Below are 17,882 nucleotides of genomic sequence, written 5' to 3'. Positions count from 1 at the left end.
CACTTAAAACCTGTCCTTTTACAAAGAATCATCCATTAACAGCAAAGGATGCTCATTTGTCAGGCTTGTGTACTGTTTAACATCAATGTTCAAAGCTGCAGAAGATGATAGCATGAAAATAAATCAGAAACAGACATGGATGAGTTCCTGTTTATCATAAAACAACTTCAGGCCAATATGTTTAAAAGTGATAGTTTAAATCAGTTCCTCCATTCATTAGGAATTCAGACATTAATCCACAGGCTGCATTTTCATTGAACCATAAGCTCAAGCTTGGTAGAAAAGCTGCACCTTGCTAATACACGGTACCATCTATTAGCAATACAACAAGAGACCCACCCACCCTAGAGAATCTCAAATGACAATTGCTTTAATAATATAAGCAGAACAATATTCTGCTTAACAGAATATTGGGCAGTAGGAAAATAATAAGATAACAGTACATGCCAAAAGATTCTAAGACATGTCATATGTTCATGGCAACCTGACCTTTCCATATATTAGGCTGAGTTCAGACAATAAAGGGCAGAATCAAAAGTTAATTCTGTCTGATGCTACTTTGATCTTATGTTTATTGAATTGTCACATTTATATTTTGTTTAATCATTTTTATTTACTGATTTGTTTGTTTGTTTCTTTATTTAACTGATGTGCCAATAAATCCTTCTATGTTTCCAATAACCAATAATAACAAAATACAGACAAGACCAATGTTGTAACACCCATAATAACACATAAGACAAAACAATGATCAGACAATAAAGTACCATAATAGCAGATGATTGGAGATTTTCCATTCATCTCTAAATGCCCCACAGAGAGCTCCATTTTAACTAACTTCTAGAAGACCAGAAGTGCTGGAGCAGGTTGTCTTCAAGAGGTAGGCTACAGATAGTCCTTGACTTATGACCATTCATGACTTATAACTTTAACAACCATTCAACCCGTCAGAAAGGTTGATTTATAGTCCATAAAGCATTTCCAGCTGTTGTAAAACATTTTGCTGCTTCTCTGTGGTCACGTGATCATGATCTGGGTGATTGACAACCTGTTCTAACTTATGACCAGTTGCCAAGAACGCCATGGACATGTGATCAACATTTGCAATCTTTTCTATCAGCTTCTCCAGAAAGCTGTTGTGGTCTGCCGAAGGTTTTCCCCTCCCCCCCATGCATGGAGGTGGGGGGCAAGGCGGTGTGGGAAGAAATACTTTGTTGGATTACAGAAATGAAATGGGGGTCTTTGCAATTCATGACTCATCTTCCCAGCCCAGCTCAAGACTACCCTTCCGCCTATGGAGGGGAGAGGAACCTCTGCACTGGGCTGGTGAAATGAAGCGGAGATTTTCTTGAAGGGAGAGGAATCCTCTGAAGAGCTGCAGAAATGAGGGTCAGTTCCCCAAAGTCTAAGCCCTTTTTCTTCAGGCACTTGAACTCTTCTGAAGAGTTCAGAAATGAAGCTTGGAACCCAGCGATCTGAACTTTGTTTTTGCAGTCTTCTGCGGGAATTCCCATAAAATGGACAGTGGGCAGCTGCCTTCTCTCCTTCCACAGGCAGCTCTTTTGCTTTGTCTGTTAAGAACCACAGCCGGGGAGAATAGGAATTGCAATCATTGAGTGAAGGGATCATACGGGTGTCTCTCTTAATGATCACTTTGCTGAACAACTGAGATTCAAATCCCATTTGTGGTCGTTAACTTGAAAAGTCTCTGTATTCCCAGAGTACTAGTATCATAGCTGAAAATGCTTTCTGTTCTCTGAACCCATCATCACACAAAAGTGGGGCACCACTAACATTTGCTTCCAGGGGAAACAGGCAGGATTTGCTGCATTTATTTTGCTTGTTACATTTATTATGAACTTTATGGGGCAGGGAAGGGGAGATAAATGCTTGTAGAAAAACATAGTTAAAATTTCTAAGAAAATGAAAAAGAAGAATATGATATGAATATACACTGCTATTCGTCCTGTGATTGCATGGCCATCATAATAAAAATACCCCAAATTAAAAATCCTAAGAACATAAGCAGTGCCTACTGGATTGGGCCCCTGGCCCATCTAGTTTGGCAGCCTATTCTCAAAATGGCCAACCAGCAGTACAAGGAAACCCACTAGTCTCCTGGCAGATGGCTTTCAGAGGCAATTACACAGCCATCAAGGCTAATAGCCATTGATCCCTATGTCTATGAAAATCAGCAGCTATTATAGAAGACGGGAGCACTGGAATCAGGATGAGCCAAATGCCAGTGTCCCAAGCTGAGTACTAAGGAGTTTATTACTTCATTACTTAATTGAATTATTTAAGATGCTTGACACGCCTTCTAAAGCACAGAGAGTATGACTAAAAGGACCTTTGATTGAGCACTCTTAGCACTAACCATTGTTGACACCATGAATAAAACCACTTCCAATCCTGGGTTTGGTCAATTGAAAATGTAGAAGTATTCCAAATGCTTACAGTCCAAACCATTGCTTCTTCTAGGTCAACACTAATGTCTTGGAACAGGGGTGGGTTCTGGTTTCTTCTACTGATGGTTTGCTCAGGGACGCGCTTTGGGTGCGTGCACTTGATGCGCGCCACCCACACATGTACAGTAGTAAAAAAAATTGCTTCTGTGCATGCAGAGAAGCAAAAAAACCAAGATAGTGGTGCCTATTGCACTACCGATAGAACCAGTTCGAGGGTGTGGCCAGCCAAGTTACTACCCACTCGGCCGAATCGGTCTGAACTGGTAGGAACCCACCTCTGTCTTGGAAGTAAAATGCATACAAAAGAGGTAACTGAAAATAAATATACTGCAACTCTGAGCATCTGCAGGGCTGAACAGCTATGTCTATAACTGAAGCATTATTTGAAGTTGTGGAATATCTTTACAAAAGTATTACTTCATAGAGTAATGGTAGCTTGGAACCAACTTCCAGTGGAGGTAGTGGTCAATTATCAGTAAATTAGTTTAAAGATGCTTGGGATAAATATGTGTCCCTCACCTAACAAAAAGTAAAAATTAAAAAAAATACAAACTCAAAGGGCAGAGTCGACGGAGCACTAAGTTCTGCCATCAGATTTCCATGTTTCTATGATCAAAGATAGTGTTTACTCTCTCTATGTATAATCAGTGCAGTGTGATTGTGGGCAACAAAATGCTATGAAGTTCTCAAGCTCATTGATTTCTGCTTCAGAGAGAGCCACAAGGTGCTAAATGGGATCATTCACCTGTGAAAGAAGGATGAGATAACAGAAGCTATAGCTCTGAAATCTCAAATGGAAATTTGAAATCTCAATTGGATGCCTTTATGACTGGGCTACTCTAATATCTGGGAATCTTATCTGTTGCAATCACTACAGACTGACTTAACCTATCCTGCAGAGTTTTTCCCAGTTGTCTTTGCAAGATACCAGAAATCAGAACATTATGCATGACATTGCTGTTGCAAAGGACTACTCTTGGGTTATATCTCAGGAATGTTAATATTGATGTGTGCTATGAGTGAAGAAATTTCATAATGACCGGCCAACATCAAGAGAAGACTAATTCAGAGCAAACGTGTTCTTCACTATACTGGGCACAGCAACCACTGAGATAAAGCATAGATTTACAGAGCTGAATAAAGTAATTTTGACATGTTATGCCCTGTAGCTATCCACTCTGTTGTCAACAACTGATGAATAGTTTTGTATGTGACTGGAAAACTTTTAGTTAAGAAATATGGCTGTGATTTATCAGACTCACTTCTTGAGAAACTGCTTTCATTCAGATCCTTACTGAACTCTGATACTCCTAACTATCAACAAGAAAATTCTCTTTATGATAGTAAAATATATCCTGCCACCATGTTTGATTCCATTCCTACCCCTCCCCACCCATCTCCGCAAATATGTATGAGAAAGGCACCTGCAGGGATGTTATTCTATAACTTTTAACTTACAAAAAGAGGCCACCTCCAAAAAACAAAAACCCAGCAAATCTGCTTCCAACATTTCAAAAAAGGATCTAAGTGGCTTGTTAGAATTAGAATTGATTTTATTTGTAGGCCGCCCTTTTCCCTGAGGGGACTCAGGGCGGCTCACAGAAAACCAGGGAGGGGGGAATACAACACTAAGACAATAACACATAATAAAATAATACGCAACATGCATACAACATTCGGGCGGGGTAGTGGTCCTTATCCCCAGGCCTGACGGGCTTGTTGATGTTTTTAACTAAAAAGGAGAAACATAGAAAACTGATGGCAGAAATAAACCTAATGGTCCATCGATTCTGTTCTTGGAGTTTTATTTTTTCATTTGATTTAATTTTTTAACATTTTGTCTGACAATGGACATGTGCTTATCCCAAGCATGTTTAAACTCAGTTACTGAATGAAAATGGAGAATGAATGGAGAATGGAGAAAATTGAATAGTCCAAAGATAACGAGCATATATTCAAATTAAAAGATAAAGCAAAATATTTGAGCAACATTTACCACTCCGCCTCCAGGATCCCAGCTGGTTGAATATGTTAGTGGTTTCAGTTACTGGGCTGGCCAGATTGTACATGGTACATAGGTAGTTCTTGCTTAAGGTCAACTCATTCGGTGATCATTTGAACTTACAATGGCATTGAATAAGTAGTTCTTACGAGTGGTCCACATAGTTGTGGCTATTGCAACATCCTTACAATAGCAATAGCACCTAGACTTATATACTGCTTCATAGTACTTTTACAGCCCTCTCTAAGTTTTACAGAGTCAGCATATTGCCCCCAACAATCTGGGTCCTTATTTTACCCACCTCAGAAGGATGGAAGGCTGAGTTAACCTTGAGCCTGGTGAGATTCAATCTGCCAAACTGCTGGCAGTCAGTGATCAGCAGAAGCAGCCTGCAGTACTGCACTCTAACCATTGCACCACCGTGGCTCATTGGGCACTCAACAACCAGCTTAAAATTATGACATGGCAGTGATCCATATCCACATGCCATTTGCAACTTTCACTGCCAGTTTCCAACAAGCAAAGTCAATGGAGAAGCCAGCAGGAAGCTGAAAATGGTGACCACGACATTGCCCTTAATGACAGCATGGGGTTCACTTAAAATGACAGCAACTGGAAGTACCAGAACTGCCATCGCTAAGTGGGGCAGTTATATGATAATGCAATTTATGACTATATCAATTTGCAACAGAAATTCCGGTCCCAGTACCTAATATACCAGTTTGTCACAGATAATGCCACAAATGTATTTAATTTGAAAAATAAAGTTAGAATAAAAAAAAGATTAGCAAGATAATTTGTCCAATTTAAAAGCCGATAATGGTTGATGTACCATATTGTGACAAAAATATCCTTAAAACAGCCACAACAATTAATTGAATAAGAGTTAGAATACTTGACTACTTCAGTTATTAATGATTTCATAAAAATAGCTTACTTGGTACTAAATTATCATTTAATGTTTTTGATGAAAATTAATCTGAGAAACATTGATTAGTAACCAGCATTTAAAGATTGATTCTGAAGGCTATGAATAGGAATAAAAACTATGAATTAATTCTACCTTTTTTTTTAACAATCACAGGTAACAGATACCATTAGAACTCGAAATAGCGAACATACCTATCCCAAAGGTGCTTTTTCTTTTAGAATGCAAGTGGTGTCTGCAAGGTGTATAAATCCTTCCATTCTCCACTATTCAATCAGAGCTCAAGAAGCTTCTTGGACGAGAAGAAAAACATCTTCAAAGAAGAAAGAAAAAAGAAGAAAGTCCAATTGCCTCCTGAAAAAGTATCTTTGGGACAACCATGACCTGGATGACAGAATCTCCATAGACCATACCGATGTACTGTATAAGAATTATGAATATACACAGCAAAAGACAATAAGTGTCTACACTGTGTACTAATTCATAATACCTATGAAGAAGTATTTATTACTCAAAAATTATACAGCCAACCACTTCATTTGGGAACACACTGTTCTCCCATTTTTTTTTCCTGCTTTATTACGATACTACTTTATGTGTGTTGCCCAACATACATTGCTCCAATGATGTTTTCAGGACAGATTTTTTCCCCAAGATAGATTATGATGCACCTCTCAGAATTTCTATTGCCCATGACCTTCCATGGATTGCGTAAACCTGTACGTTTCAACCTTGAAATAAGCCCATATAAGCCTATAGCCTGCAGTACTGCACTCTAACCACTGCACCACCGTGGCTCATTGGGCACTCAACAACCACCTTAAAATTATGACATGGCAGTGATCCGTATCCACATGCCATTTGCAACTTTCATTGCCAGTTTCCAACAAGCAAAGTCAATGGAGAAGCCAGCAGGAAGCTGAAAATGGTGACCACGACATTGCCCTTAATGACAGCATGGGGGTTCACTTAAAATGACAGCAACTGGAAGTACCAGAACTGTCATCGCTAAGTGGGGCAGTTATATACAAAACAGTATGGGAATTATGTGATTCGTAAAAAGGAAGTTCATTCATTACAGCAACTGTCAAGTAATTCATAATACTTTCCACCCCAGTAATTTGCTTTAATAAATCCTGCTAGGACTAAAACCTTCAGATACATGCAACAGCAAACCTGCTACAAGACATTATTAAGTTGGTTTGCAATTTATTTCTCTGGAAAGCACATTCTATGAACTAAAGTCATCCATTTATCATTTTACCAGGTAATGTAGAACCATAGGGCCCAGCTTCTGTTTATGTTTTATATTTAGCTGTAAAAATAATTTAAATTGGCTGTTTGACTGGCAGGATACAAGGGTCTTTTATATAATGATGGCTGCTTTTAGAAAGCTAAAACAGAATATGATATACAAAGCTGACTATGAAAGTACATGGTATTCCAATAAACCTATTTATTTGATAAGCAGATGGAAACCATCAGCCGTTTATCTCTTTAAAAAGAAAACACGCCGGTATGAGTCCCTTCTGCTTGTCCCTGATTCCATGCTTTCCCACACTTTTTCTTCACATTACCATCTAATCGTTTAAGGCAAAAGCAACAAATTTGTTCCCACACCAAGTCAGCTCAGCACAACTCAACTTCACAATCATGCTCAACATACAGAATATGATGGATAGCAGTAAATTTGGCTCCACAAATTAACCCGTCTCTCAATAGCCTGACTGTATAAGAGCAAAGGCGCCACTGCCATAGGACTTTCTTGTCTTTTAATCAGTTCTGAGCTCATGATTTATATCCACTTTTGTCCCCAGAGGACATTCACACCACATCTTTTTTTTCTTCTTCCCACATGGAAGTGCAACTGCAATGATCTCCAGAGGTAAATACGTTTATCAATCTATTGAAGTCTCTCCCTCTCCCTTCTCCTTTAAAAGTTCAGCTGCTAGAAAAATGCCATCAGAAAGTATACAGAGAAATGACATTTAATTGTCAGGGTTGAATTCAGAGTGACTTGTTTCTATCAAAAAAATTCCACACATGCCTCTAGCCTGCAGTAACTACAGAAATATTATGTTCAAGCTTCGGTGTTATTTTATGCATTTTGAACATTTTTAGAATGCCTTTAAGGAGAAAGCGTTCTCAAGATGCCTTAAAAGCCAGTTGACTAAATTTCTAAAGGACTAACATGAAAAAAGGGTGCAATAAAAATCCATAAGCAGTCAATCTGGAAAATAATAAGTGTCTAAGAGCAGTTAAAAGGGCATCAGTTATCTAATGTACACAAAATTAAGACAAACCATTGAATCTACAGGATCCTTCTAAAAAGGGCCAGAGAACTGAAACCATTGAAGTAGTCAATAGCTATCTCCTTTCTGATAATTAATTTCATTTCCCTCTGAAGCAGCAGAGGAGCCTACAACTCTTCATATTCTCCAGTTCATCAACAACCCCAACTGGATCCCACTCACATTCATTCTCTGGGAGAGTGCAACCATTTCAAAAAATAGTTGTAAGTGGACAGACGAGGCAGTAAATTAATTGTATTTATTCTGTTATCTCACTTTCCCCAGTCCCTCTAAACCCTTTAAAGGCTGAAAAAAGCAACCCTTGTGCCAATATGCTTCTTCTCACCTACTTCTTCCATATAACACATTTGATTTAATTACCTAAAACATTTGTACTTCGCCTCTTATCAAGAGGATCTCCCAGCAACCTAATAATCACCTCTATTATTAGAAGCAACATGAAATAGTCAATCCCAAAGGCATGATGACCTTGGCACTGCATAATAAGCTGAAGAGGTGAGTAGATGCTCTTTCAGTAGGGGAGGGCCCCCACCTAACTTTCCCCTGGCACAACAAGCATTCCGATCTCTAAGACAATATAAGCCTTAGGATTTAAACCTAGAAGTATTACAGCATTGGACAAAGTTGAAGGAAAGTGGAACCCTGATGGACGATCCTTTGTGAGACACTGACAGATCATCCTGCTATCTTGGGATTCATCTTCAAGGTTAAGCCAGAGAAGAAATCCATTCTTTGAGTTTTGAACTTTAGCTTTTCTCTACAAATATACGCACAATCAGGCTCTAAGGACAATATCACAGAAGAAAATTTTCACATTCAAAATTTCTATCTGGCTTTTGACCATGGTCAGAATATGGTTACTTCTGTTATCAAAGCAACAATAAGTCAAAAAAGTTTGTTTAGGAGTAAGGGAATGTAGTGATGTCATTACAGCACAGAGGATCCTCAACGTGTCTCTATATAACTAAAGGGGCTTCCACCCCAAAACATTTTTTTCTAAGACGCTAACAATGTTTTATATATATAAATATATATACACACATACATGGGAAAAGACCCGAATACAACAAGACCAGCATATAAGGGGTAGGTTCCTGCCAGTTCTAACCTCTTCTATAGAAGAAATTCCACAAATCTACAGTGCCATTTAGAACTGGTTCCAGCTCCCTCCACCCGCCCGTCCGCACATCATCAAGATGAAGAGCGAGAGGAGGAATTCTGGGAGTTGAAATCCACAAGTCTTAAACCTGTCAAGTTTGAACACCCCTGGGGTTTTTTTCTAAAGTGTTAGGGGTGCAAGGGTCTTGTAACTTGACAGCTTTAAGACTTGCACACTTCAATGCCAGAGTTCATGAGCCAACATGACTGGAGGAGGAATTTTGGGAGCTGAAGACCACAAGTCTTAAAGCTGTCAAGTTTCAACACCCCTGGAGTTTTTTTTCTAAAGGGTTAGAGGTGCAAGGGTCTTGTAACTTGACAGCTTTAAGACTTGCGTGCTTCAAATGCCAGAGTTTCTGAGCCAACATTTTGGTTGCTAAGCAAGAGTGTTATTAAGTGAGTTTTGCCACATTTTACAAGTTGGCCACACCCACCCAGTCATATGGCTGGCAAGCCACTCCCACTTGGTCACATGGCCAACAAGCCACTCCCACCCAGTCACATGGCTGGCAAGCCACTCCCAGAAAGCAGGCCACACCTGCAGAAGAGGTTCTAAAACAATTTGAAACCCACCACTGGTGTGTGTGTGTGTGTGTGTGTGTGTGCGCGTGCGTGCGTGCGTGTGTTCCAGCATAACTCTGAAATGCCTCTAGTAATTTCAACCAAACTTGGTACACAGATGACTTACTCTCTGGAAACAAATACTGTGGGGGTAAGACACCCCTAACATTTCTTGGTGGGTGGGTGGGTGTGGGTGTGTCCATGGGCGTCCATGTGTGTGTGTGTTCCAGCATTACTCCGGAACACCTGGGCCACTGAAATGAAAAGGACTGAATTATATCTATAGTGTCAAGTCACAGTACTTTGGACTGTGATAGTGTATGTTATATATGCAAATGTTCCCTGTTACCAGCTCTCTGATTGGCTGGTCATTTGACAGTTGCTTTGGGCTCGAGTATAAATACCCTGACAGTTGCAGGGACATTTTGAATCGCTGTCATCTCGCAATAAACATCTTACTCTCTGATTCCATGGCTCCTGCGTCTTTCCCTCACACATATTCAACACTGGCGACGAGGATGGGATTTGCGATTCCCGCAGAGCTGGAAAACAACAACGAAGAATAAGCCAGTCGCGGCCCCGCGGAAATCAGACACAAAAGCCACAACAGAGAACCAATGGCCAGCATGCACTGAGCAGCAGCAGTAGCCACCGTGAAGCCTTCTACGCCAACTTGAAGGACGAGCCACGCCAACTCTAAGGATGAGCCAAAGACCGCGAAGGCCAACCTCGGCTGGAACTGCCTGCCTGTCTGCAGCCGCTGCTGCCATCCGTCTCCTCACGGCTTTCTATCTGCATAATACAAGCTGTCTGCAGCTGCTGCTGCCTGGAGCCTCCGCTGCTCCACCTGCATTACAAAGCTGCCTACCTCCCAAGGCCACCTGCCTTACAAAGCTGCCTACCTCCCAAGGCCACCTGCCTTACAAAGCTGCCTGCCTCCCAGCTCCACCTTCTGCAAGGTTTACACGCTGACTCCACTGCTGACCAACAACCGGGAGAAGCGAGGCCTGGCGCTGGACGGGAAGCTGAAGCACGAGGACACCAACCTGCCTTCAAAAAACCAAAGTTACCGACAGGCTTGGACTTTCTTTGCACACAAAGCAAATAACTGGGGGGGAAGGAGTGTTATATATGCAAATGTTCCCTGTTACCAGCTCTCTGATTGGCTGGTCATTTGACAGTTGCTTTGGGCTCGAGTATAAATACCCTGACAGTTGCAGGGACATTTTGAATCGCTGTCATCTCGCAATAAACATCTTACTCTCTGATTCCATGGCTCCTGCGTCTTTCCCTCACACATATTCAACAGTGTACATTTTGGATTCAAGTTCTGTTAAGATACAGCCTGTTGCGCCTTAAAATGGCTTCTACTATACATCACAGTGGAATTGCCATGGTAACAGCTTCACAGTATTCCACAAGGGGGCTTCCTCTAATACAGGATTAGGATAAATACATACTCCAGGTATGCCAAGTTATTAGTTAGTAGGAATATAAAATTCATTAGGCCTCTACTTATTTCCCAGGTCAACCTATTATACAGGGTTGTTATGGAGAAAAGTGGAAGAGGGAATGCTAGCATGTCTCCTTCTGCTCTTAAAGAAAAAACAGAATGTAAATCTAACAAATAAATTTTTTATTTGTTTGTTTGTTCATAAAAATTATTTTATTGACCGCCCAACTTACTTCAAGGTAACTCTGGGTGGCTTATAATCATTAAAAAATAATGAACTAAAAATATAAATAAGTTAATATAAAAAACCCAAACACTGTGGCCAAATTAAAAGATGGGGAGGGTAGGAACAGGATGTAAAAAGTGCACATTTCCCTGTAGAGTTTGTGAAAGGAAACTCAATTTAGGTATTTTGTACTGCCACTTGTTTTGCCACTGCTTAAACAAAAGCATTTGGGGAATTACTAATCCATGTATTAACATAATTCTTAATTGAACTCCCATGACTGAGACTGCTTTTCAGCTCTGATCTTCCCAATCCGCCTCTTTTATTACAAGCAAATGAGATTATTATTTGTTTAGCGAGAAATAAGGGCTTCAATATACAGCTCTTTTTGCAGCTTAATGACTCAATTTCTGTTCCTTCCATAAATTCTCCTGTGTCAACCAACTGTGCTCCAGAAGAGACAGGGTCAATGCTGATCTAATTTGGGCTAAAGCAGGTAGCTTCCTATAAGAGACTAAAAGTCAGATACAATTCCACAAATGGATGAAAGCCATGGATCCATTCTTAACCCTTCAGATTCCTCAGGGATTATTTCTTGATTTGCAAATTTGAGCAAGCAGATTTGTTTTAGAGTTTTTTGAAGAGGACCAAGAACATTGCTATAGCGTGACATATATGTTAAACAGGGGTGGGCTGCTGGGGGTTCGCAGGAGTTCGGGAGAACTTCTAGCTAAGATTCTATGCAGTTTGGAGAACCCCCAAATCCCACTCCTGGCTGGCCCTGCCCATCCCTCCCCTCCCAGGAGTCCCCACACAACCCATTTTGGATGCAGGTAAGTGCAGGGCGCACACAGAAGCTCAGGGAGGGCTAAAAACGGGCCTACTGGAAGTTTGGGAAGGCCGGAAACTGGCACATTTCTGGCCTCCACGGGGCCTCTGAAACCCGGGGAGGCCGTTTTCGCTCTCCTGGATGCTCAAGGAAAGCCTCCCCCCACCGTGGTGCAGGAGGCCAACTAGGCCATGCCCACTGTGGCCACGCCCACCCAGCAATTGGGCAGAGAACCCCTTCTAAAAATTTTGAAGCCCACCCCTGATATTAAACATATTCCCAAGTTTACAAGACTCCCAACTCTTGAAGGAAACCTGCAGTACATGCTATGGATGATATGCTTGCTATTCTATGAAAATTGGAGAAACCGTTTGCAGTTTTTGAAAACAACTTTCCAGAACCTCTGAAATGAAACCTCAGAAATGAGAAATTATCTTTCTAAAAACCAGCAAATACTTTCTCTAATTTTCAGATATGATGATAAGCATATGCAGCTACACTGTCTGTTCAATACGCTGAGGTATGTCTCAGCTACAACTACAACATTTTGTTCTCCTCAATTCAAGATCCATATGAGGTCTACATTTGGGAACCTGTGGAGAAAAGAGAAGAAAGAGGTACAAGGAGTGACCCAGCACTTTTGAGATCATTCCAGCAGCTGTTGGATATAAGTACTGGTTCAGGGCATATACAATTTAAATTCAACTGGTTGAGAGCCAGTTGGCATACAGGTGGAAAGTATGTCAGGTTTGGACCACTAACGACACTTTGGCTAAAATTCTTGACTGTGTCAAGAATCTTACTAATTCCTATTCTCTGAAGAGTCTTTCTCAGTCTGTTGCTATAATGATAAGGAATCCATTGTTACTCCTTTTGTTTGATTGCTTTTTCATTGCTTGTCCATGTCACTCCTTGAAAGCATTTTTAATGTGAACCATTATATAGATACTTTTGTTTTGTTTTTTTATTTATCTTTAAGGGATGCAAGCAAGGTTGTGTTATATCAATACTTGTCTGTGCTAATAACCTGGAAGGGGATGAACAGTTCCATTTTAATTTGCAAAGTAATCGAATGATGTGGATAAATCTCTTTCTTTCCCCCAAATTCAATGATCTTTCACTGGATTGCCAACAGCAAAGGAAGAGATAAGCTCCCTTCTCTCTCAATAATTCTCATTGGGCAAAGTCTGGAAAGGATGTGAGAATAGGAATGAAGGGAAGGATAGTGTGCGCAAGGGAGGTGATGTTCCCAATCATAGCTGATAGTAAGCAAACTATCAGCAAACAAACTCAAAGCAAGAAAGGTTGCTTGGTGAGATTGTACTTTTCTTTGAAAAATCAGTGACATAGGTAGCTTAAAAACTTGGCTTAAAAACTGCAACTGGGACTGAAATTTCCACTGTAAGTTATAGAATGGTGATAAAGTGAGGCTATGAAATTCCCAATGATTTCCATAAATCAACTAGGCTGTATACATTGCAAGGCACACAGAATGTATGCCTTTCTATATCACAGTTATAATATCCATAGAGTTTATATTAATTTACTGGGAGGAAGGCTTGTGTAGGGATTTTTAAATAAATCTTTTCTCTTTTTTACTAAAATGCCTCATTTCTCCTCACTTTCCCTCCTTTTATCTGAACCTGGCTTGATATTTTTTCTGCGTGTAACAATACTTCCAATATTCCTGCTACTGGATTTCTGCACATTTGCTAATGAGGTTCCTAAATCCTAATACAGGTAGTTCTTGTTCAATGACATTAATTGGGACCAGAAACTACATTCTTAACCAATGTAGTTATAAGTTTATAAAAACCACATGACTGTGCCCCTTAGTCCCAGCTGCCATCGTTAAGTGAGGATCTCACATGACCACAACATGCAACTTCCTGTTGGCTTCCCCCATTGACTTTGCTTGTTGGAAGCTGTAGGGAAGGGTTGAAATCACAATCATATAACCATGGAACATTCCAATGTTATAATTGTGACAGCCATAAATACAAGAATGGATTGTCACTACCACTCATTCAGTACTGTTGTAAGTTTGAATGAATGTTAAATGAATGCTAGTTAAATGAGGCTCGTGCTCCCTTTGTTTTCTTTAAATCAAGAAATGGATGTCCTATTTCCATTTGCAATGATGGTCTATAAATTTTGAAAATGTTAATTTAAGTGGTTTAAATGGTGTAAGGCTAATTTGCTGAAGCACTAAGTTCTTTATTGCCCAGTTGAGATTTAAATCGACAGCTGAACAACCCTTGTAAACTTGTCACCTATTCATTCCTTTATTGATAAGTTTTCTATAGCTATAGAAAGCTTTTATTCTATAAAAGTTGCATCCTCTCAAAAATGTCATTTGAGACAAACAATGAAGTATCCTTTATCAAAGCATATACACACATTCAGCACACATACATTCACTAATTCTCTTTCCAAACTGAGAGCATTGTTTTGGTAAAAAATATGTTCAATTTTGTGGTGTTCTACAAAAATATTTTGGGTGAAAGAATCACTGATGTATTGTTATTTAGCTCTAGTAGAGTTCAGTTTTGATCCATTGTTTAAAAGGATCTTTCAAAATTAATAGACTTACATGCCTAACTTCACAGCTTGAATATATTCTTAAATTGGGTATGCGCCAGCCTCCCTAATTCTGAGGTCTATAAAATTGTTTTATTAATTGGGTTTTTTTCTTGTATTAAAGCAAAAGTATTGTTTTATTTTGTTTTGCTTTGCTTTGTTTTAACCAATATCTCAAAACCCATTCTGGGATTTCCCCTGAGAGGTACTGAAATAGAAAATTGAGCCTTGGAAAATTTATAATTTCATTCGCTGCAATTCACCCTTAAATGCTGAAATATTGTTAGCCTATCTTTTCATTTCCCTCTTCCTTTTTTACATGACAGTATATGATTTTTATTAAAAATTATCTTAATATTTTTGGTAATAGTCATCTCTAACTTTTAAGGCTTTGTATACTATGTCAAAGAAATTGCATGAATCACCTTTCGACTCTGTTATTTTAAAGTAATAAAGGGAAGAAAGAAGTCATGTTCTTATTTCCTTGCAAGTCAATAAATTCATTTACCTATGGCTAAACTTCTGATGTTTTGCATCTTTCTATGTTTATCACAACCAATGTGGTCCTTCTATTTGTATAAGTGAAGCCATGTATGGGTTCACATCAATAACACACCGATAGTACTCTATCACCCACTGTCAGCTCACTAAATGCAATGCCTTCCTAGCCACATTTGAAATAAGATGCAAGTTGTTCTTAGGTTAGGACCATTCATTCAATGATCTTTCAGAGTTACAGTGGTCCTGAATGAATGGTACTTATGACTAGTCCTTGGAGTTCCGACCATCAAGGTTTCCCCATGGTCACATGATCACAATTCCCAAAAGCTGGGTTTCCACAATCAAAGTCAATGGAGATGACAGCACAATTGTACCATTTCCAGGGCAAAATAAAAATAATATAATTTGCAAAGGATGGCTAGAGAAGATGATTCTCAGACTGGACTTCAACACAGACTTTTGTAGAAAACAATTAAATCTCCTCCAAATCTCAGGGAAATAACAATTTTCCCAACCTTTTACGAGCAAAAAAATCATTCCAAAAGAGATCCATTGGCCTTCTTTTTATGTCCCAAAGTCCATATGCCTAACTAGTTATTGACAACTTCACAACTATCTAATAGGGGAGAGAGGAAAGATTTGATTACTGATTAAAGGAGTGCTGGTTAAGGGAAAGATTTCCAGTTTGGTATACAGGTAATCCTTGACTTATAACCATATTGTCAGGCCTGGAAGCCACATTAGGCCTTGGAGCTTCAGGCCTGCCACATTCTGTAGGCAAACTAGGAGGGGGATTATATGGAGTGTGGAGAGAGATAGTCAAAATAAACATTCCTTTCTCCGAGAGTCAAGGCCGCGCTGCGCTGCACTGCACCTGGAGGAACGTGACTAGGGAGTAGCTCCAGTTAGGATGGTGCATTGATTGGACTATGTGATGGACCTGTGGGTGCTGGGGCAGGGACGTGGACTTTCTTTTGGGTGGGGAAAACCTGGAAGCTTTCAGATTTGGGTTTTTCCAGATGTGCCAATATGACATCTCTAATAAAGTGGAACTTTGCAAGAATGTCTAGCCTTGGAGACTTCTTTTGTTGGGGGTGTTACTTAGAACTCTGACACATACGTATGTTTAGCTACCATTCAAAGTTACAATGAAAAATCACTGGAAAAAGTGACTAACAACTTGCCTTAAACACTATCTATCACAAATTCCGGACTATCACAACTTCCCAAGCATATTCCTGCAAGTGATAAAAATTGGGGTTGCTTGGCAAGTGCCATGTATTTACCACATGTGCAGCGTCCTAAGGCTATGTGATTGTGATGTTCCAAGCTGGCTTACAACAAGAACAGTTAATGAGGAAAGCCAGATTCACTTTACAACCGCATGACTCAGTCAACAACTTTGGCAAAAAAAAGTTTGTAAAATCACGCATGAATAACTTAACTGCCTTGCTTAATCACAGAAATTATGATCCAACTGTGGTTGTAAGTCAAGGACTCTTTGTAGCACAAAATGCATCAGACTGGAAACCACTGTAAACTCTAGTGCCACATTAGCATAAAGCCAATTGGGTCATCTTGGCCAAACTTCACGTCTGAAATCTTGCCAAGAAAACTGCAAGAAATAGTCCAGATTGTTGCCAGGAGTCAGCATTGACTCAAAGGCCCATTAAGTGAGTGAGTGAGTGAGTGAGTGAGTGAGTGAGTGAGTGAGTGAGTGAGTGAGTGAGTGAGTGAGTTTGGGACACAGTGGCTCAGTAGCTAAGACGCTGAGCTTGTCAATCAGAAAGGTCCATAGTTCAGCAGTTCTAATCCCTAGTGCTACGTAATGGAGTGAGCTCCTGTTACTTGACCCAGTTTCTGCCAACCTAGCAGTTTGAAAGCATGTAAAAATGTAAGTAGAAAAATAGGGGCCACCTTGGTGGGAAGGTAACAGAAGGTTCCATGCGCATTTGGCATTTATTCATACCGATCACATGACCACAGAGATTTCTTCAGACAGCGTTGGTGTTTCGGCTTTGAAATGGAGATGAGCACCACCCCCTAGAGTTGGGAATGAAGGGAACCTTTACCTTTAAGTAAGTAGGTAGGTAGGTAGGTAGGTAGGTAGGTAGGCAGGCAGGCAGGCAGGCAGGCAGGCAGGCAGGCAGGCAGGCAGGCAGGCAGGCAGGCAAGCAGGCAGGCAGGAAAGCAAGCAAGCAAGCAAGCAAGCAAGCAAGCAAGCAAGCAAGCAAGCAAGCAAGCAAGCAAGCAAGCAAACAGTTGGGGTAGAGTACAAAAGCAATCACACTCTTTCCAAAACCAGAAAAGAACTTCTTCAGGCTTCTCCTCTGAAATTGCCAAGTTTCTTTGGAGGGGAGGTGACTGTTTCATTCTTCCTCCACAGATGCATCTTTATCCCAAGGCATCAAACCTTGCCTCTGTTTGCTCTCATATACATAGCTCCATCAAAATGCCTTTCATGGTTTCAGAAAACAGCTTCCATCAGAGAAAAGCTGCTAGCATAGTTTCACTGTGGCCTTGAAAATAATTCCTGCTTCTGCTCCCCTGCTTTCTATCACCTGGGGTTTAAAAAAACAATTTAAAACCCCCCTGTAGAACCCTAAAGCATGAGAGAGCAAGAGGAAAAAAAGTTTACTTGCATGGTGTAGAACACGACATCTCGTTCTTAAACAAATTAAATATATGTCCTCTCTCACCATCATTTGCACACCTAATACAGCAGTTGCACTTAACTCAAAATTAGGAAAGAGACCCAGTTCACTCTTTTGGGTGTGTGGGAGGAATAGAAAGAGGACTAAACCTCTTCAGGGAATATGCTCTATGTAGATGGGAAGGGTGCCTCCTATTGAATAACAATGGAG

General features: G+C 40.2%; 1 protein-coding gene across 7 annotated transcripts in view; it reads right to left on the bottom strand.

The window, feature by feature from the left end:
• Window positions 1–17,882, bottom strand: part of SEMA5B (semaphorin 5B) — a 596,333-nt gene that overhangs the window by 328,710 nt on the left and 249,741 nt on the right. The window contains exon 4 of one of the 7 annotated variants that reach the window (XM_087711804.1): window positions 5,593–5,711. The exons of the other annotated variants lie outside the window; for them this stretch is intronic. The gene's annotated coding sequence lies outside the window, so the exon portion shown is untranslated. The remainder of the gene's footprint in view (window positions 1–5,592; window positions 5,712–17,882) is intronic. 7 annotated transcript variants of the gene reach the window in all.

This window comes from Thamnophis sirtalis, unplaced genomic scaffold, assembly GCF_051295495.1.
Source record: "Thamnophis sirtalis isolate CommonGarterSnake01/CBP01778 unplaced genomic scaffold, rThaSir2_p1.2 scaffold_1, whole genome shotgun sequence".
NCBI lineage: Eukaryota > Metazoa > Chordata > Lepidosauria > Squamata > Natricidae > Thamnophis > Thamnophis sirtalis.
This window is presented reverse-complemented; position numbering and strand designations above follow the sequence as displayed.